The following is a 6,444-nucleotide window of genomic DNA, read 5'->3' on the forward strand; positions in this document are numbered from 1 at the left end:
GTGGAGAAATAGGAACACTTTTACACTGTTGGTGGGACTGTAAACTAGTTCAACCCTTGTGGAAGTCAGTGTGGCGATTCCTCAGGGATCTAGAACTAGAAATACCATTTGACCCAGCCATCCCATTACTGGGTATATACCCAAAGGACTATAAATCATGCTGCTATAAAGACACATGCACACGTATGTTTATTGCGGCACTATTCACAATAGCAAAGACTTGGAACCAACCCAAATGTCCAACAATGATAGACTGGATTAAGAAAATGTGGCACATATACACCATGGAATACTATGCAGCCACAAAAAATGATGAGTTCATGTCCTTTGTAGGGACATGGATGAAATTGGAAATCATCATTCTCAGTAAACTATGGCAAGGACAAAAAACCAAACACCACATGTTCTCACTCATAGGTGGGAATTGAACAATGAGAGCACATGGACATAGGAAGGGGAACATCATACTCTGTGGACTGTTGTGGGGTGGGGGGAGGTGGGAGGGATAGCATTAGGAGATATACCTAATGCTAAATGACGAGTTAATGGGTGCAGCACACCAGCATGACACACGTATACATATGTAACTAACCTGCACATTGTGCACGTGTACCCTAAAACTTAAAGTATAATAATTAAAAAAAACTACCGTAGATACATTCTCTACATTCAGTTAGTTTAGTGTTACGTTTCCCAATTTCCACATTTGTAATTATAGCCTAGGAAGCTTCTTTGCTTGGAGAAAAATGTTCTTATATTAAAACATAAAACTCTTCCTAAGCATCCACTAGTTCATCCAGTAAGCAATTTCATCGTTACACACCAGAGGTCAGTATTGGATTATTAATTTACATGAGTGATTAATTTTTACTTTCCCAGTAATAAAAATGAGAAACAAAATACCAAAAATTATTACTATATTAGAGCTTTGGTGTTAGTTCCTTAAGCAAGTATCATCTGTGCAGGCATGCATAGATCATGAATGGCTTAACAAAAATACAAAAGAAAAAGAAAAAAGCCATCACAATGAAGGTGGCCTTTTTTCTTTAGGAAGACATTCATAACTCATTCCAGGCATATTAATTATGCAACTTTTACACAAAAGTTACTTTATATTGAGAAATGTTCACAACTAGCAGTATTAACAGACATGCTGGCAGTGAATTAAAAAGATAACAATAGTTTTTAGAGCCTCATTCAAATCTGCATATCTACAATAGTGTATCAATTCGGGATGGCCAAAGTTATAGATAATTTGGATAAATAAAATAGGGGCCCAGCAGTAAAATAATGACTGTATCTCCAGAAGCTTTAAGATTAAATGAAAAGAAGAAAAGACTAAAGGCAGATCAAGCTATCATGCTGACTACAGACATATTACAGGCTTTCCACAGAAAGAGAATATAGATTAGTCTTGTTTTACTCTGGTCAACAAAGGGTGGAATTAGAGAAACGGAGATTGCTGCTGCGTGTAGATAGAACTGTTAAGACTCACAGCTATTCCAACATCTTTGCTTAGGGGGCCATAGGGAGTGCCAACATCGAGTATCAGAACAAACTAGATGAATGCCAAAATCTCTTATATTCTAAGGTTATATGAGGAGGTGATTTTGATGCCAAAGAGTAAATATTCCACAAATTCCAAACCTCCTTCCAGGCATATATATTCGGGTGGCACCTGCTTTAAGAAGTCTCCCTTAATCTGCCAGAACACAGTTTGCTTGTGCTTCTAATACTTTCACCATATATTGTCTTTTGTCATCTTTTGACCATATTGTATGGTTATGTATTATTTAGCTTTGTGTTGTTATGTCTTATCTAAAACCAAGATTCTTCTTTTAGGAATACATGTTATTTTATCCTCTATGACACCTAGCACAATACAATGAAGTTAGTAGATACTCAGATAATATCTGTAGTCTGAACCTATTTCCTTATTTAAAAAGTGATGAATAAAAACACCCACTTTACCTGTCTCACTGAGCTGTTTTGAAGATCAAATGAAATAATGTGCCTGAAAGCACTTTGAAAAGTATAAAATGTTATACAAATGTAAGGCATTCTAATTTCAGAGGGAGGTTTTCTCAGTTATAACCTCCACGTCAGCTTGAATAAAGGAACATTTTTTAAAACTTAATCTGAAAAGAAACTTGTCCCTTCTGGGCACAAATTATAAAACTCCCCAAAAAATGTTTGTATATATTTTTGTTTGTTCCTAAATAGTATAATGAGCTATGATCTTTCAGGGAAAATATTGCTCTGATACTAGTTCACAACGTAGAAAATTGCCCTTATATACTTTCAGGAAAGAATTGCAAACAAATGAGCTATTTTCTCTTCTCGAGTAAAGGGACTTCCCAAGCATGGGTGGCAGCTGTTCAAGTCTATCTGGTCAAGAATTCACTAAGATCATAATGTGAAAGTTGCTGAAATGCAGATTTGCACGACAGCCTGCAAATGTTCCTTTGGAGACAAAATGGTTTCTCAGGTCAATAATCTGCATATTTAAAAGTCTCTAGACACCCTAAGATGGCTGCGAGGGAGACGGTGAAGGTTGGCTCCCGCCCGTCTGGGCTCTGATCCTCTGTCTCCCCTCCCTCTGCGGCCTGCTCATGGCCTGGCGGAGGCCGGAACCATGGACCTCCGCACCGCCGTGTACAACGCCGCCCATGACTGCAAGCTGCAGCTGCTCCAGAAGCTGCTCACCGCCGGAGCCGGGAGGAAGGGGACGAGCTGACTGGCTAGGTGCCGGCGGGGGGACGCCGCTGCTCATCGCCGCCCGCTACGGCCACCTGGACGTGGTGGAGTACCCGGTGGACCGGTGCGGCGCCAGCGTGGAGGCCGGTGGCTCGGTGCACTTCGATGGCGAGACCATCGAGGGCGCGCCGCCGCTGTGGGCGCCGGCCACCTGGACTTGGTGCGGAGCCTGCTGCGCCGCGGGGCCTCTGTGAACCGCACCACCGCGCGCACCAACTCCACGCCCCTCCGCGCCGCCTGCTTCGAGGGCCACCTGGAGGTGGTGCGCTACCTGGTCGGCGAGCACCAGGCCAACCAGGAGGTGGCCAACCGGCACGGCCACACGTGCCTCATGATCTCGTGCTACAAGGGCCATGGTGAGATCGCCCGCTACCTGCTGGAGCAGGGCGCCCAGGTGAACTGGCGCAGCGCCAAGGGCAACACGGCCCTGCACGACTGTGCCGAGTCCAGCAGCCTGGAGATCCTGCAGCTGCTGCTGGGGTACAAGGCCCGCATGGAACGTGATGGCTACCGCATGATCCCTTTGCTCCTGGCCAGCGTGACTGGCGACACCAACATCGTGGAGTACCTCATCCAGGAGCAGCCCGGCCAGGAGCAGGTCACAGGGGGAGAGGCTCAGCCTGGGCTGCCCCAAGAAGGCTCCTCCACCAGCCAGGGGTGTGCGCAGCCTCAGGGGGCTCCGTGCTGCAGCTTCTCTCCTGAGGAACCACTGAACGGGGAATCTTACCAAAGCTGCTGTCCCACCAGCCGGGAAGCTGCCGTGGAAGCCTTGGAATTGCTGGGATCTATGTATATGGATAAGAAAGGAAATCTGCTTGGGGCCCTTAAACACTAGAGGCGGGCCATGGAGCTGCGTCACCAGCGGGGCGAGTACCTGCCCAAACCGGAGGCCCCACAGCTGGTCCTGGCCTATGACTATTCCAGGGAGGTCAACACCACCGAGGAGCTGGAGGCGCTGATCACCGACCCCGATGAGATGCGTATGCAGGCCCTGTTGATCCGGGAGCGCATCCTCAGTCCCTCGCACCCCAACACTTTCTATTATATCCGTTACAGGGGCGCCGTGTACGCCGACTCGGGCAATATCGAGTGCTACATCCGCTTGTGGAAGTACGCCCTGGACATGGAACAGAGCAACCTGGAGCCTCTGAGCCCCATGACCGCCAGCAGCTTCCTCTCCTTCGCCGAACTCTTCTCCTATGTGCTGCCGGACCGGGCTGCCAAAAGCAGCCTAGGCACCCAGATCGGCTTTGCAGACCTCATGGGGGTCCTCACCAAAGGGGTGCGGGAAGTGGAATGGGCCCTGCAGCTGCTCAGGGAGCCCAGAGACTCGGCCCAGTTCAACAAGATGCTGGCCATCATCCTCCACCTGCTCTACCCGCTGGAGAAAGTGGAGTGCACCCCCAGCCAGGAGCACCTGAAGCACCAGACCATCTACCGCCTGCTCAAGTGCGCACCCAGGGGCAAGAACGGCTTTACCCCTCGGCAGATGGCTGTGGACAAGGATACCACAAACGTGGGCCGCTACCCCGTGGGCAGATTCCCCTCCTTGCACGTGGTCAAAGTGCTGTTCGACTGCGGGGCGAACCGGGACAGCAGGGATTTTGACAACAACACCCCGCTACACATAGCAGCCCAGAACAACTGCCCGGCCATCGTGAATGCCCTGATTGAAGCAGGGGCCCACACGGATGCCACTAACGCCTTCAAGAAGACGGCCTACGAGCTGCTGGAAGAGGAGCTGCTGGAAGAGAAGCTGCTGGCCAGGGTACCATGCAGCCCTTCAACTACGTGACCCTGCAGTACCTTGCGGCCCGGGCCCTGGATAAGAACAACATCCCTTACAAGGGCTTCATCCCGGAAGATCTGGAGGCATTCATCAAACTGCACTGACCTGCCCAGAACATCTGCACCCTCACCTCTCCCCTCTCCTGCTGAGACGGGGGAAATCGGGCTGGGGCATAGCAGATGCTCGTTCTTGCCTCCTGCAGGCACCAGTCAGGAGAAGGGTTCTGCCTCTCATCCCCTTTACCTGAAGACAGGGTCGGAGGTGTTAGCGAGCCTTTGGTGCTAGAAGTCTTCAGAGTCACGTGCTAAGAGGACAGTCTTTCTCTGGGAGCCACTGACTCAGAAATTCTGAGTTAGGAAAAGACACAAGACCTTCCCCACATCCTGTCTGCCTGCGTTAGGGAGGCCTTTGCCTTGTTACTTAGAGGCAGAGGAACTGAAGCCATTCCCTTCCTTCCCTGCTAGAAACACAGGAAGAAGTTGAGGATGGTCTGCCTTCCCTAGTCCTTTTACATGGCCAGGTAACTCCAGCTGCTGAATACAGTGTTAGGACTGGGGGCTCCTGAGATGAGAGTTTGAAAGTCAGGGAATGAGACCACCTCTCATTTCTTCCAGCATGATCACGCCCTGCTCCCGTGCCACCGTAGTACCTGTCAGACGGGCAGGGCTCTGCCCAGGGCAGCCTGCCAGCTGCGTAGCTTTCGGTTAGTTTGGTGTTCTGTTTATTTAATAAGTGGGCAGGTTACAAGCGTTGCACAGAAATTCTGAGATTTTACTGCCTTTTTTTTTTTTAAAGAAAGTTGTTTGTTGAACTCCATAAGTGAATTTCAAGCAGTGAGGATTTTGTGGTGCCTGAGATGGCCGAGGCCGCAGGGAGTGAGCTGTATGTGTGAGGAATTTGGTGAGCGAGATAAATGTCCTTGGTGTCGACCCCTAAAACATGGGTGAGCGTACATTTTATATATCTCCACTCTACGGCCTTTTACAGGCTTTCCAATTTTACAGGCCTTTCCAATTTTCCATTCTCATTAGAAAGAGAACTGTGCTTCCAAACAGAAATCAGGAGTGACCACAAAGCCTGACAATACTTTGCCACCCAGCAAGAACTGGCACAATTTGTTTGGGTCTGCATTGCCATAGTGCCCGAGTTAAAACTACAGGCCACTCCACCTTGCAAACCTCACGTGGCCTCTGATTTCATTGTGGGTGCAGCCACAGGTGGCGCTAGCTGTTTTTTCAGCTGCTCCGAGGATTGGGACCCAAGTCATCATGAAAAAGGCCCAGGTACAGTCTTAATGTGATAAATCCACTAGCTAAGAGTTGAGTGCCAAGACAAGCCTTCCAGCCAAGGTTTGGACAAAGTCTCAAGTTCCCATGACTCAGGGTAAGGTGCTGGGGCTGCCAGAGCACCTGCCCCAGCAAGATTTTTCTCAAGAAGAGACTCCATCAGCCCAGACAGACGGGAGCAGGTTCTTGGCTGGTGCAGACAGCAGCAAACAGCAGAAGGGAAGCCATTCTCACTACACCCTCCCTTCAGTAGCCACAGCCAGGCCCTTAGGAGGAGCAGCAACCAGGGGTGTCCAGAAACATCCTGTCCCTGGATGGAAACTAGGTCTCGTTTGGGTTTTTTTTTCTTTTTTTGCCATGTTACTTAGGAAATTATTTATTAATTTACAAGACAGGTTTTATCTCAGCCAAGGTGGGAGATGGCATCCCTGTCCCTCCCAAAGCACAGAGCAGACAAATGAGGCTGTTTACATCACGAGTCTCCATGCTGGTGTATAAGTCATTAAAAAGATATTTTTTTTAAAAAGTCTCTAAATACAGGTTTATGGAATAATTCATAACAGCTTTAAGGAACTATCATAGTACACTGGGAAAGTCACCCATATTGCAGGA

General features: G+C 48.6%; 1 pseudogene; it reads left to right on the plus strand.

The window, feature by feature from the left end:
* Nucleotides 1–2,635: 2,635 nt before the first annotated feature.
* On the plus strand, nt 2,636–4,717 carry LOC129057581 (protein fem-1 homolog A-like; annotated as a pseudogene).
* The last annotated feature ends 1,727 nt before the right edge of the window (nt 4,718–6,444 follow it).

Source organism: Pongo abelii, chromosome 12, assembly GCF_028885655.2.
Source record: "Pongo abelii isolate AG06213 chromosome 12, NHGRI_mPonAbe1-v2.0_pri, whole genome shotgun sequence".
In the NCBI taxonomy this organism is placed as follows: Eukaryota; Metazoa; Chordata; class Mammalia; order Primates; family Hominidae; genus Pongo; species Pongo abelii.